The following is a 15,888-nucleotide window of genomic DNA, read 5'->3' on the forward strand; positions in this document are numbered from 1 at the left end:
AAAGTTTGAGTGCATCACAGGAGAAGGCCCGTTGTACTGAGGTTGGTAGCTGATAGAGCCTGTAGGCCTACTGATGAGGACCGCAGGGAGTGGGAGGGAGTGGAAGTCTGAAGGAGGTCTGTGAGATAGGCCGGGGAAGAATTATAGAGAGCTTTAGATATTAATAATACGATTTTAAAGTTAATCCGTTGTGACACGGGGAGGCAGTGTAGTTGAATCAGGATGTGACATGCTCAGTGGACTTTAACGCGTAATAATCCGGGCTGCTGAGTTCTGGAAAAGTTGGAGTTGGTGAAGTTTATTGGAGAGGCTTGCTAAGGTCGCATGGCAGAAGTCCGTGTGTGATGTAACCTAATCATTGGCTAAGTGGAGTGTTGCATCAAAGCATGGCGTCGTCTGGAGATGTTTTGCAGATGGAAAAAAGACGTCTGAGAATATTTCTTTTTATATCACTGACGGGAGCTCCACCGAAGGCTTGAGAGGCCAGACGTCATCATGCTGGCAGGGAAAAGGTGCTCAGAGGAGTGACATGCACATCCCTCTTGGGAGACAGAGTAGTTGTAGTGCCCCACTGGGTCGAGGCCAGGAAATTTACCATGACCGCTGTGGCCAGGGTGTGGGGAAGTGCCCGGTGTGTGTGGAGGGGAACAAGCATCTGGGGGAAAGTCTTTCCAGCCCACTGGGCAGCACAACACCAAGACAGTCAGTCTGTGGGCACAGCAGCAGAAGCAGATACTGGCAGCTCCTTTAGAAGAGCGAACCCCACCATTCATTTGGAACAGAAAAGTTGCTTCTTGTTTAAAACCAGAAAATAGCAGACAAGAGATCATCAGCAGACATATCTCATTTAGCAAGTTCTGGAAGAAGTATGTGAATGAAAAACATTTGAAACTCCATTCGTCTTGCGCACACTTGCTCTATTCACAATATCCATTACTGGCTAACTTTGCAGTTAAACGATACCATATGTCATCTTGCTGGATTTTCTCAGACCCACATTGCTTTAAAAGGAAGTCTGTTGTTAAGATGATGCAACGGTTCCACTACAACTTGGTGGAAATTAGAGTTGAGGCAACCCAAGACTGCCCGTCGACTAATAGTCAGTAGTTCAAGCCAACGGTCAACTAGTTGTTGCGTGTTTTTCATATTGATTTAAATATATTTGGGGGGCACCAGTGAATCGTTTTAATTCCAGGGATGACAAAGAAAGTGTTTCAGTAACAGCGTTAAGATTGAGCTACATTACAGTGTAATACTGAGTCCTCCGTGACCGACCACGAGTCGGTGCAGCCCTCCTCTGTGCTCCGGGGGTGGAGAATGTGAAGGTGCTCATGAAATTATTGAGTGGGATTGATTCCAGAACTTTTTAAAATGGAAAGGTGCTTATGGAACAGTTATGGCTCACTAGCATAAGAACAACTTCCACACTTGAATGTTTCTGATAAAGTGGATTTATATAACATGTGAGTGTCATATGCTTCTTTTGTGCCCCGTTTTGTTCATACGCAACCGTTAAAAACGAGGCTCCAGACCTGTGGCTGTGTGAGTGTTTGCCCTTTGGTCAGACTCGTAGCTGCTAACTCACCTTTACTCTCTGGACCAACTCTGCAGTTTTGAGGAGAGACAGAGACACTGTTGTGATTTTGCATTAACCAGGCCTTTGTTATATCATTTTTTGAAGTTTTTTTTCCACCTGCAACTCTGTTGACCAAAACTTTTCTCATTGAGTAACGAGGTGGTGGGACGTGGGCTGTCCTAGAGGACATGCAGGCTTGTTTGGAAAGCCTCACAACTTGTGGAAAAGCAATATAACTAACTGGTTTCTTTTTTGTGAGGACCAGTTTGGGTTTCAGATGTTGGGAATGAAAGCATGTTTGGAAAGTGAGGACATTTTGGTTGGTACTTTATGACAGCATCAAAGGACTGTTTTAGGTTTGTTCAAGTTTTGCTGGGCCTACTGCTCTTAATTTAAAGAGACATCGATAATAATTACAGAATTTGAAACTTGATTTTTCCAACCCGGGGATTTTACATTGCAAAAAAGACATAATAGAAAATGCACAAATTAAATATTAATTTCAATAATTTTCAAATGAATTCCATTGCAATTCATAATCTTTAATCCAAAGTGTGATTACAACAGACTAAAGGGAAATGCAAATAAATACAGTCAAATATGGCATGCCAACATTTTTGAAAAAGGATGGTGGGGATGTTACATAGAGAGCAGAGAGATCTGCAGCTCTGAGTGCGAGCCTTATATAAGCTGTTTAAGCACACCTACCTGTAATTTGAAGCAGGGAGAGTAGATCAGATCGTAGCAGGTTTTCTGCCCACCGGGAGCTGACACTGAGACGAAAGAATTCACAGCACGGGTTAGGACTTGGTTTTAGGATTCTGGTTAGAGTTAGGTTTAAGGTTAAGGTTGAGTTAAGGGATGCAGTTGAGGTTAAGCTAAGGAAAGCATCATATCAGTAAGGGTCTTCCCACAGATAGAAAAACAAGCATGTGTGTGCGTTTGTGTTTGTGTGTGGGTGAAAATTCTGTTGAGTCAGAGAACAGCAGCCTCTTCACACTGAAAAACAGTATTGATATCAGCTCACTTAATGTGTTGTTTGAGCATCAGTGTGTCATTCCAGTATTGACATTAATAGATATTCGACGCGCTTAGCATTTCTATCGCCATGTTCAAAACATGCTGCAGTGCTGGTAAATCACTCATGTTTCTGTCATCACATCTGTTCCACAAGATTGGCTCCCGGCGGAGCGAATCACGATAAAACCCTCATATCAACTGTGAAATGTGATGAAGAAAACAGAAGGTAAGCAGATCAAAAAGGCTGCATGTTACATAAGCTTCAGGCTTGAACACATCATACACAGTGAACCCGTTCAATCCCAGCCAAAGTGTTTTATTGTGGGCGTGTTGTAATGCGATTACCAGGTATTGTCATAAAGTAGGTGTCAGGAAATGGGATATGGATCTAAATAAGCCTTACACAGCCTGACACCTTTTACCTCACAATGAACTCCCCTTTTTTCCACGCAAAATGCAAATGATTACATGTCCATTTATCAAGAATGGTTGCTTTCTCCTTGACTTCAGGGCCCAGGCCAGCGAGGGCATCGGTCTTTACATACGAAGAAGAAAGGAGAAGTAATCAGTGTGTGTAGTGCTGCTACTTGTTCAATTAGAGGTCTAATTCAGAAGCAGTCTGACTGATGAGAGTTTTTAATTATAATCATGCTGCATGACCAGTGTGATAAATGACTGAATTAAGGGGCCTAAAGTTTGATAAATGTTGTTGATTGCACAGATTGGTCCAATCAAGGCCAACGGCAAGTCTGTCAGAAAGCATCAGAGAGAGACGACAATAAGACGAGTATCACTGTCACGTTTTCCTGGTTGTATTACCTCACTGCCATTGTTTAGTTAAGTGTACCTGAACCTCTTGAAAGGTTCAAATGTTATGTCTAGACATGTAATAAGAAATACTGTCCTTGGAAAAAAGAAGAAGTTTGATATGGTTTTTCCACCCAAAAAAGTTGAATTATCTCGTTAAAATGAATTGGACTGATTCTGCCTCGTAAAAAATTCCAGAATCTACTAATGTGGGAATATATTTCCTTTCACAAGTTTAACCACGGGACACAAGTTTCCTCCTGCAGCTCTGAGACGTGCACAAAAACTAAATGCAGAACAGAAATGTGCAGGGGGGCGAAGCAATAACTGTTCAGTAAGTATTCCAAGTGAAGTCGCTCAATTAATATCACGTGTTTTTAGAAGCACATTAGTGATTTCACCAGGGACCCGAAACGTAAGCACAGAGCGAACTTTAGATTTTGTGGGAAACAGAAGGAAGTCACAGGGAGCCGAACCCATCAGCCGGGTCGGACGGGAGCCACGATTGTTCTGACCAATGTCAAAGAAAACCCACCTGGTTGTGTCCCTGACCTGACGCTCCTTCTTCGGTCACGGACAGGGATTTTCTGCCCCTCTCGAAATGTGAATGCCAATCAAACTACCTCTCCCGGCTCACTGCTTCATTGCTGTTGTCTTTCTGAAGCATTTCAAGGGTCCGTTCCCAATTTTCTGAGTTTGACACAAAATGTGATGCGAGCCCTCTTTTCAAGTCTGTGTAGAAACGGTAAATGTGCATGTAGCAGTGGTCACAGAGTCGCAGCTCTATATAATATATATAAAGTTCTTAAATACTTTAGAATACTTAAAATACTGACTCAAAAGGCTCCATGCGCAGTAATGCGCTGGCGCTTCGTTCGTGTGCAACAGGAACAGAATTGTGCTTTAAAACTAGAGGCTCCAGGTTTCCATATCACACCTGTACAAGTTGAATATCGGACCAAAGCAGCTGATTGGGAAAACTCTCTTTAGTTTGAAACTCTTCACATTCTTCATATTTAAGCTTAAACAGTCAACTTTAGTAATAATAAGAAAAATATAAATTTGAGTGGAGGGGACATTTTTTAATGACACTTTGAGCCACATAGAAATATAAAGTGAATGTTTTATCACATGACTTCAGCGTGGCCAGAGGTTCTTTATGTGTGGAAAGTAAATGCTGTGAGCTCATATGTACAGCTAGCCTCCTATTGCTCACAGCTTCAGGTTTCTTGTGTTGCGCCACATGAGGCAAATGGTTACACCAGATACTCACTGGTTTACTGCCACCCCAGAGAGAGAAATAAATCTTTCACATATGCAGCCACATGTGAAATTGTACCTGATTCTGTAGTTCTTTTTTTTTCCAAGATAAAACTGCATATTTTCGAGTGGCCTTTTACCTGGATAATACTTATGCTGTTTAATCAGTATCTTGGTGTGACACACCTGTCAGGTGGATGGATTGTCTTGGCAAAGGTAAACGGCTCACTACAACACAGACTTCAACAAAACTGAGAACAAAATTTGAGACATTTTTGTGCTCATAAAATAAGTTTTAGATCTTTGACTTCAACTCATGAAAAATGGGGGGAAAAAAAGTGTTGCGTTTATACTTTTGTTGTGTGAAATAGAAGCTTTAGTGTGTATGTGTGTCTTCAGGCCTGTGCCATCTGTCACCTCAGGCAGACTGGAGACACAGTTAGACCACAAGCAGCTTCTGAACACTGACCTGCTTTCCTGCAATCACTCAAACACACTCAAAAGCCACTTTCCCACTTTCCCACTGTTATATAGCAATTAGAAGAACTGGCATCTGTTCTTTTTAGAGTTGTTCAGAGTAGTTTTGCTGATATTTTTCACGTGTTTTACAGCATGATGTATACATGTTTGTGGCTTGTTTAGATGCTTTGTGGCTGTACTTGAATATGATTAACCAACTAACTCATTTTAAATGTCATTATAGCTGACTAATCTATACATTTTTTTTCATTTTGTCAGATGTATTAATTATGAAATACTGATTTAATTTGCCGCACACCACTTTGAGTGGACGTACTTTCCGGGTCTAATGCGGAAGTGCCTCGAACTGCAATACCTCCAAGTTGACTACAAAAAGCCTCCAGCTCCTTAGACTCCCATTTGACTTCTCTAACATAGTACAAAGTTAATCAGTTTTTTCCACAAGTCAATATTGGGTCATTTGCTAAATCTACTTTTGATTAGTGTTCTGGTGTTCCTATTGAAATTAATTACAAAATTAGTCTGATTTTAGGCCTCGAAGAACGGTATGTTTGGTGGCATATCTGGTTTGATTGACAGCCGTTGTCATCTTGGTATTTTGGAACCATAAGTGACCATATTTGGACAAGCTGGAGGAGTGAACGGGGATCTGACATGTCTGTGAATTAACAGACACCCCCCCAAAAAATACAGCTGTTTGAGGCCTAATATCTAATTAATGAGGGATTATTTTCAGATGGATCACCAGAAAACTAATAAGAAAGAGTGAGTTAAGCAAAACACACCATTATAAGTTGTGGAAAAAAATTATTGACATCGGAGTCTATGGAGCCAAAGCCTTTTTGGAGTCAACCCCTAGTGGCCATCAGTGGTATTGCAGTTTAAGGCACTTCTGCATGGGCTGCACTAATCAGACCCAGAAATTAGGTCCACTTTTAAATACATTGTATAACAAACTACAAAGAACTGTTTCAGTTTAAAATTTACATTCTTTTAAGTGCACAGACTTTTTGAAGTAGTTTGTTTGTCCTCCACCAGATGGCACTATTAAAATGTTTTGAAGGCTTGACCTATTGCAAGGGGCTGTTTAAGGGTCAGCGTGATCTGGGACATAATTACATACTGATAAGAACAGTGATAACTGTCAAAAAAAACCATAAACATACACTCTTAGGCCCCTTTTTGTTACACCTACATAGTTCACTGAAGTCCACAATGACAAATGTCACAAACTGTATATTTTCATGTTTTTGTTTTTTTGTTGACACTGTCAGGGAGGTCAGTTAGTTAATTCAGTTAAAAACAACAACAGTATTCATCCAGTCAGTGTTTGAAAAAGTAGCTAACGAACCACCACTATCAGATTCCACTGAATAAACCAATCGGGGTTATTTCCACCAACATTGACTGGATGTCATCACTGCAGAACGGCTGATGAACCTTTTCTGTCAGTCAGATGAAACAAAATAGTGACATAAATGACAGTCATGCAGACAACATGAGTTTAGAAGAAAGTGTCCTTGTTGGACAGGCTGAGACATTCAGGTCCCACTGATGGAGGCAAAGATACACTATTGCTAATGATGTCTGGATTATTTATTTTAATACCACAATTTATTTCTTAATGGTTCTAATATGACCGAAATTGATGAACCACACAACTTTGGTAATATACAGTACAGCAAGTTTATTACTTGCTGGGCCATTTGAGTGGGAGAGAAGGAGATAAAAAGGAGAGTGTGAGAGTGAATGAGAGACAGATGAGATTCATTTCATAGCTCCGAGAAAAGAAGTGAGATGTTGGCCGGGCTCCACGTCTGCAAATGGACTCATCCAGCAGAGGTTGAGGGTCAATTTACTTTCCATTCAGCTTTGTCAGGAACTAGTTTCCCTCTAATTTAAGACCTGAAAATCCATTCAACCGAGGGAAAAAAATCTCTTATCCAATCTGGAGAGGAATTACCCAGAATGAAACACTGTGTTTAGTGAGAGTTTCAGGTATCATGGCACAGCAGAGCAGGTTTATTCCTAAAAAGCCTTAAAGAAAAAACACATGAATTTCACATGTGCAGAAAGTCATGTGATCACGTGTGATTGTGCACGTTAAACTTCATGTTCATGGTGTGATGTGTGAAGGCACTGTAGATCCCCATGTGAAAACCTTTCCACATATTTTCCTCATGTCATTATACTTTGCAAACATGTCATACATGTCCTCACGTGTTTTTTCATCAACAAAAAGGTAATTCAAAGACATACGTTTTATTAACGCAAGATATGAAAGAAAACAGGATGATATAAAAAGACACAAATAGGATGTGAAAGATTCAAATAAAAAGTAAGCAAATATAGAACAAAAACAGTTGATATAAGAATTACTGAGCATTTACAGTTAAATTAGTAAAGCACATATTCACAAATCAATTATTCACAGAGTTCAATAACTGCACATTAAACACGAGAGGTGACTGCTTTCATGGCACCAGGCTCCGCCCACCACTCAGACATTCTCTGTCCTCAGGACGAGATCTCAGCGTCCCAGTTTCTCCATCTGGACGTCTGCAGATCTTTGACCAGTTCAACCACCTCTGAACAAACATGTTACGTTCACAATCGCTGCAAAGACAATTCTCCTTAACTGGAGACAAAGAAAAATATAATTTACAAATCTCAATACATCTGTACAGAAAGATAAATTGCATTAAAAAGCAACCAAACAGATTCATTTCACACATGCTGGATCCCATTTCTCAAGATGTCTGCTGGGTTTTATGAATTAGAGCAAAAGGTACGATCAGCTGTTTTTGTTTTTTTTAACCTGCTGCAGTTGGAAATTTCCAGTTCAACTCACCTGTCTTGTGTGTGTGTGTGTGTGTGTGTGTGTCATCGCACGGTGGGAGAACACACACTCACACACACACACACACACACACACACACACACTCTCACACACACACACACACACACACACACACAGTGAGGAGACGAACAATCCCAACAGAAATATCTCAGCTGGACTAACACACAACAACCTTCTCTCTGTGAAGAGAAAATAACGAACCCCCCCGACCCCCCCACCACACCCCCACCACACCCCCACCCATCCCCTCATGCTACCATCACTGATCAACATATATGTATCTGCTGCAGTCTTTGGATCGACTCCAAATGTTGTGTGAGAGAGATTCAGGGACGGCAGATTTCAGGGAGGGTCTGTTGGCAGATGGGCAACGCCTGACACACACTGTAAATCAACACACACACACACACACACACACACACACACACACACACACACACACACACACACACACACACACACACACACACACACCACTCCTATTCAAACATGGTGTAGACATGCTGTTCTTGCCAAGCTTGACTATGTGGGTGTTTGAGTGGGTGCTCGGGTGTTGTGTGTGTGTGTGTGTGTGTGTGTGTGTGTGTGTGTGTGTGTGTGTGTGTGTGTGTGTGTGTGTGTGTGTGTGTATGTATGTGTGTGTGTGTGTGTTTGTGTGTGTGTGTGTATGTGTGTGAGGTAGCAGATGGTGGTGATCTGGTTACCTGAGTACGTAGAAAACAGAGTTGATCAGGAAGATGAGTAAAACAGTAAATGAAATATGAATCCTGCAAACACTCACTTCTTCTCATTAACCAGCAGCAGCGGTTTGTCTGTCGGTCTGTCAGCGTAACGGCCTTCACGTCTGCTCGCTGTGTCGACTGCTATCTGTGGGAAGTATGTACACATCATTCCTGAACCCAGTCACACACACACACACACACACACACACACACACACACACACACACACACACACACACACACACACACACACAGACACACTGCCTGTTTCTTAATACGGATATCTGCTGGAAAAAAAGATGAGCGACGTGAAGAGATCCCAAAGGAAATTCTTGAATTTGAAAGACAAACAGATGAAGAGATGAAGTTAGAGACTCCCTCGTTATCACCATCTCCATCCGTGTATGTGATGGAAATAAACCTCGACTGTGTCTACGACACTGATGATGGGGAAAGTAAAGAGCGTGGAGGACATAATCAGAATCTATCTTCTGTCATTTCTGGTTTCTGTAATCATGGTAGTGGATTAGCAACTTCCTCACTTAGATTTCTCCTAATTTGTCTGCCTTTTATTTCAGGAGGCATTTTCTGTATTTATTTGTTTTCGTCCTTTTTTGAAAATAAGAAAAATACATCCAATGTATACAATGCATTCTTTAATTCAAAAGGATTAAACCTAAATTCTAACTGAAATGAACCCAGACTTCTGTGGAAGTACAGATAAATAGTGTCCACAGCTGTGGACGCCATTTATTTATTGAGCTAAATTTGGACATGTTTGTGTGACGACAACAAACTGCTCTGTTCCTGTCAACACACTTTGACACAAGAAAAGTCAGTTAACAGTTCAAATTAGAAAATGAATTTTTGGAGAAAACCCACGTGAGAGCTGCTGAGCTGTAGTTGTGTCTGAACATATTGACACTAGAAAAGCTGCATTTACTGGAGAAAAAGGAAGAACAAACACCACAGAGTGACGCTTTGTTAAGTTTTTAGGATCATGACCCCGTTCAGGACAAACACATTCTTCCATAATGTGTTGGCGCCCGGCAAAGAGCCCAAGTCTTTACATCATATATATGAAGAAACAAACATAAACCAGGGGGGAAGACAGACGACATACCTGGTTTCTCTTTGATCCGAGTTCATTTATGAACAGTGGCTCATATTCAGCAGCTCATCCTCGATGCTCAGCAGAGGGAGGCAGAAGAACATCTCACTCACTTCTTTAAATGGTCCAGAATAATTGCTTTGTTTGTGATTGGGGATTTGTGCAACTCTCTATCCCCTCCAACCCAATATCCTCCTTCTACACACACACACACACACACACACACACACACACACACACACACACACACACACACACAAATCAATCTTCTGACTCCTTATTGCTCTCTGCTCATGTTGGTAACCACAGCAGGGTTCACAGGTTCACTATTGACCCAGACCAGGGATTCACACTGTGAATATGAGTCTCTATACACACACACACACACACACACACACACACACACACACACACACACACACACACACTGAGCCTGCTGCATGGATATGTGGGTTTCCTGTGTGGTCACCAGAGGCTTCCTTTATAAAAGTGTGCCACACAGATGAAAGCAGCTGTTAACACTAATTAAAGCGTGTGGTCAAGGTGGAGCTGTGATTTGTTGCTCTCCACCAAAGTCTTCACCACGATGTGGAAACACGAAGACGATCACTGTTTTTAAAGTGTCCGTGTCAACACGTACATTCAGCAGCCGACACAATCACACGCTCCAGATGACTGACCGAATGAAGAAAACTCCAAAATCAAGCATCCAGCTGCTTCTGTCCTCCCGGGTGATAATGAGTGCAGCTGGTGGAGAGGTGGAGGTGAGTTTGAGGGGGCGGAGTCTGTGGTGGCCCACTGATGGGACAGCATTGGAGGATTTTGTTGTAAATCTGTCATCAGTTAATGTGGCTGACATATATGACGATATTCAGGGTTACTGTTGGGGAGAGACGAGTCCTCTGCCATCATCTGCTTTACTAAGTATGAACATCATAACTCCTGAAAATGTGATGAGCTGTCAGAGTCAGACACTCAGTGGTTTATTAATATAAACAGGAATAGTTAAGATCCAAGTTCACCTGTCTTTTAAAATAGAGAAGGACTTGTGGAATAATTCTGTCTTATGAACAGAAACACAATATTACACCACCTGACTTAATGTTTATCCCATGTTGGTTAAAAGATGACTCCCAGTCTATGAAGTGAAGTGAATCCTCTCCTGGAGCTCCTGTACTCGGACCGTGTGTGAACGGTGAGACGTTCACTGACGAGGCCGGCTGGTTCTCGTGTGACTGTAATCTCTGTTGCATCGTTGTGCTTCATTTCTGTTGCATCAAAATTGGTCGAGCTGCAGCTGAGAATCTGTAGAACAAGTTCAGTTGCACTCGTGTCACTGAACTTACTGTGAAGGCTGTTCATCATCTGATTGGGTGCAAGTCAAAAGGTCAAATGTCGCTGGAGTTTTTCAGATCTCAGTCCGGCCTGCTGTTTGAGACACACAGACTTATTATGTTTCAAACCTCTCGGGTGTCTCGGATCCATAGATTGGTCATTTACGCCTCACGGCTGCGGAGCCAAATGATGTTTTATTTTGTTTTGGTGAGATTTCTAAAAGTAAGAGCTTTAACCTTTGAGAAGGACTTTCTGACCTCAGTTCGCTACTTCAACATCTTTGTCTCCAGATCTCTCGTTCCCTGTGAGTGTAAAAGCGCTCCAGAGAAGGAGTTCATGCTGTGACGTCTGACGGAGTCAACAAGCTGTGAGCATCGCGGTTTGCTGTAGAAGGTGTTTTTGTACGGTCGCTATTGAAACTTCAAACGCCTCTTTTTATTTTTGCACTTTTTTGCATCACTTTAAAGTTGTCATGTGAATTTGTGACGGGGAATGCAGCTCATCACACATGGCTGCTTCTTCTGGGAACTGTTGTTGTAAATGCTCGGTCTTAACGTAAAGATGATTCGTGATTTGATGCGACATAAATCGAACTGAACTGACTTGAGTGGAATTGAATCTGCATCACAGGAAGTCCTGAACATTTAGACTCTGATTGAAACTGAAATATGACTTTATGACAAAGTTCACCAGACTTCTGGACCGACGTGCAACCAGGAAGACCAGATCCAACCTGTACGAGACAGCAGCTCTCTGAGGCTGGAAGTACTGTGTTTGGCCAAATGCTAACATCAGCATGCTAACATGCGCACCAGTTGACAGCGCTGGTGGTAAACAGATGTCGTGTCAATCAAGTGAGGAGTTGATTGAAACAGGTTTGCTGCCGTGCTTCTGTTGTGGACCAGCTTCCATCCAAGTTCTTTGTTGGGTGTCAAGTGTGTTTTTCTCATGAAATTTAATTGTGTTGGTTAATAATTGCTGGCACATCGTCAGCAGGTTACAACCAGTGTAATGTTTATTATGTCAAGCTAAACGGGTTGTGTGTGTGTCTGTGTGTGTGTGTGTGTGTGTGTGTGTGTGTGTGTGTCTGTGTGTGTGTGTGTCTGTGTGTGTGTGTCTGTGTGTGTGTGTGTGTGTCTGTGTGTGTGTGGTGTGTGTGTCTGGTGTGTGTGTGTGTGTGTGTGTGTGTGTGTGGTGTGTGTGTCTGTGTGTGTGTGTGTTGTGTGTGTCTGTTCTGTGTGTGTGTGTGTGTGTCTGTGTGTGTGTGTGTGTGTGTGTCTGGTGGTGTGTGTGTGTGTGTGTGTGTGTGTGTGTGTGTCTGTGTGTGTGTGTGTCTGTGTGTGTGTGTCTGTGTGTGTGTGTGTGTGTGTGTGTGTGTGTGTGTATGTGTGTGTGTGTGTGTGTGTGTGTGTGTGTGTATGTGTGTGTGTGTGTGTGTGTGTGTGTGTGTGTGTATGTGTGTGTGTGTGTGTGTGTGTGTGTGTGTGTGTATGTGTGTGTGTGTGTGTGTGTGTGTGTGTGTGTGTGTGTGTGTCTGTGTGTATGTGTGTGTGTGTGTGTGTGTGTGTGTGGTGTGTGTGTGTCTGTGTGTATGTGTGTGTGTGTGTGTGTGTGTGTGTGTGTGTGTGTGGGTGTATGTGTGTCTGTGTATGTGTGTGTGTGTGTGTGTGTGTGTGTGTGTATGTGTGTGTGTGTTTGTTCCACAGCTCTTCAGCACAGAGAGTAGCAGCTACAGAATTCAGGACAGCGACTTGGTAAGTACAGAAATGTCACTTTTCTTTTTTTTTCTCAACTTTATACACAATTTCATTTGAACACAAAACTGAGAAGACATTTTCTTTACTTCATTATTCAGCCTGATGTTTTAATGTTCGTTACTTGAAGAATGGGGGATGAAGTTGTTTCATCTTTCCCAGCGATCAGTGGATATTGTGTTCATTGTGTTTGTCAGCTGGCAGATAGCCTGATGTAGCTTTTGCTTGACAACAACAATTTAGTTTTTACCTTCTTTATTTTTGTGTGACAAATTCCACGTTGTGTCCCATGATGTTGACCAGCTGGACACAAAGACATTTTTCATGCACAACAAGGTGAAGTGAAATACTGTCCTGCTGATGCGATGGATCTGATCCACTGTTGTTTTTTCTCTTTTAATTAATGACCAGATATTCTCTGAATCTGACACCATGTCATCAGACAGAAAGCGTTGTGTATTCCAGACCCCACCATCAGTCCGTCCCAACATCCTTCAATGAGACGAAATTCACACTCCTGTGCTAAAACGATTTGTCTGTTCATCTGAAGTTAACATGGAACTTCAATAATTTGAGTTAGACCAACCAAATTTGCCAAAGTTAGTTTTTGTGTTGCTCCCTGACAACAACAACAACAACAACAACTACAACAACAACAACAACAACAGGGGAAACACAAGGAATACATTTTGATCTATAAAATTGTAACTTTGTAGCAGTGGTTTAAACTTAAAATGAACCTTATCAAACAATGAAATGCTGGATAACCATTTCCTCTCGACTACTGCTCCTATTTTAGTGTCAGAGATGTTTAACATTTTTTGAAATGTGATTTAAAACTATAATAGCCTTATTTCGTGTGGTATGTGTATGTGTATGTGTGTGTGTGTATGTGTGTGTATGTGTATGTGTATGTGTGTGTATGTGTGTGTGTGTGTGTGTGTGTGTGTGTGGTATGTGTGTGTGTGTGTGTGTGTGTGTGTGTGTGATGTGTGTGTGTGTGTGTGTGTGTGTGTGTGTGTGTGTGTGTGTGTGTATGTGTATGTGTGTGTGTATGTGTGTATGTGTGTGTGTGTATGTGTGTGTATGTGTATGTGTATGTGTGTGTGTGTGTTTGTGTTGTGTGTGTGTGTGTGTGTGTGTGTATGTGTGTGTGTGTGTGTGTGTGGTGTGTGTGTGTGTGTATGTGTGTATGTGTATGTGTGTGTGTGTATGTGTATGTGTATGTGTGTATGTGTATGTGTATGTGTGTGTGTGTATGTGTGTTGTGTGTGTGTGTGTGGTGTGTGTGTATGTGTGTGTGTGTGTGTGTGTGTGTGTGTGTGTGGTGTGTGGTGTGTGTGTGTGTGTGTGTATGTGTGTATGTGTGTGTGTGTATGTGTTGTGTGTGTGTGTGTGTGTGTGTGTGTGTGTATGTGTGTGTGTGTGTGTGTGTGTGTATGTGTGTGTGTGTGTGTGTGTGTGTGGTGTATGTGTGTATGTGTGTGTGTGTGTGTGTGTGTGTCAGAGCTATTGCAGAATGACCACCCAGTGAAAAAGTGTTAGCAGCCTGGCTGTGTGTCTGGTTGGTCTGGAGCGCTTGCAGGTTTCTTCACAGGGAGCTCTCCAGGGTGCTGAACAGGCGCGCACTACCAGATGATGAACACTAGATGGAGCCAGAATGCCATTTAATGCAATTCAGCCACAGCATGTCAACACAAAGACACCAGCACTCTCCCAATAAAAGGGTGAGGTCTGTATGTGTGCTTTATACTGTCACAGCAGAAATGAACCTCAGAGAACAAAGATAAAGGGACTTTTTGATTTAGTAAACGTATTATAAACCTTTTCATCTTTCATTTTATTAAAAAAAAAGCTTGGGAACTCAAACATACATAACTTTTTTTTTTTTTTTACCTTTATTTACTGGTTATAAGTAAATAGGAACATGAAGCTGGACCAGTGATGGCACATGTTGGAAAGGTGTTTTTTTTTTTTTTTATACCAAAGAGTTAAAGTCGATCACCTCTGGAGACTCTGGTTGGAAAAGTTAAAGACTGATTGCCTCATTGACCTTTTTAACAGCAGACATTTTGATTTGCAATTGTGTGGGGGAGGGGGGGCAGGTGTATCGTGATGGCTGCATGCCATTAAGTGGATTTCCTCTTTTTGTTTGTTCACTGTTGTGGTCATTGGGACCCATCATGAAACTGAGTCATCAATAATACACCTGTGCATTACCAACTGTGACAAATCCAAACGTCTGCTGTGAAAAAGGTCAAGAGGAGTCGTTTGGTGGCAGGTTATACTGAACCAACCTTATCAAACAGAACTTGGCTCAGCGAACGTTAAATAAAGAATTTTTTAAATATGGGTGGGAAGCAGCATTTCGACTCCAACAAGCTGTCATGGAACTGTAATTACATGATAAATTGTAGGTTTAAAAAAAAAAAAAAGAAAAAAAAAGTGGTGTCATTTTGAAGAATTTTTGAAGAACCCAATGTCAGTAAAGGTCATTATGTTATAACATTACTTGGAGCAGATTAAATAAAATGCAAAGGAAACAAAAAAGTGGCTAGAATAAACCCAAAACAAGCCACCATGATGTCACACAGGTATGTGAACTGCAGATTGATGTTTGAGGCTGACATTATTGGCTTTCACCATTTTGATTATTTGGGGGTCATAAGTTAGAATATTTGGACAAGACAGTGGAGTTGTGGAAGGAATGAGGGATGGATCTGATTGATAACCGAAGGACACGATGCACCGCCACCTTTTCTGACTGCCCCCCGGACATGTCAATCAAACCAGGCACCGCCCACAAACATATTGTACATCTCTTGTTGGGCTAATGACAAATTTATTATTTTCAGAAGGAACATCCGGGACACTGAAAACCAGGGAGTTAAGTTAGCTGATGATACTATGACGTGGGGAAAAAAAGACTTTGTATTTCATAGGAGGCGTCTTGCATTTCTCTG

General features: G+C 41.8%; 1 protein-coding gene across 4 annotated transcripts in view; it reads left to right on the top strand.

Moving 5' to 3' along the window:
• LOC138214246 (RNA binding protein fox-1 homolog 1-like) overlaps positions 1-15,888 on the top strand; it is a 278,008-nt gene that overhangs the window by 36,896 nt on the left and 225,224 nt on the right. For 2 of the 4 annotated variants that reach the window (XM_069175661.1, XM_069175649.1), the window contains exon 2: positions 12,878-12,925. The exons of the other annotated variants lie outside the window; for them this stretch is intronic. The gene's annotated coding sequence lies outside the window, so the exon portion shown is untranslated. The remainder of the gene's footprint in view (positions 1-12,877; positions 12,926-15,888) is intronic. 4 annotated transcript variants of the gene reach the window in all.

The sequence above is a fragment of the Embiotoca jacksoni genome, unplaced genomic scaffold, assembly GCF_022577435.1.
Source record: "Embiotoca jacksoni isolate LCO1_2020_lvr unplaced genomic scaffold, fEmbJac1.0.p SCAF_69, whole genome shotgun sequence".
NCBI lineage: Eukaryota > Metazoa > Chordata > Actinopteri > Embiotocidae > Embiotoca > Embiotoca jacksoni.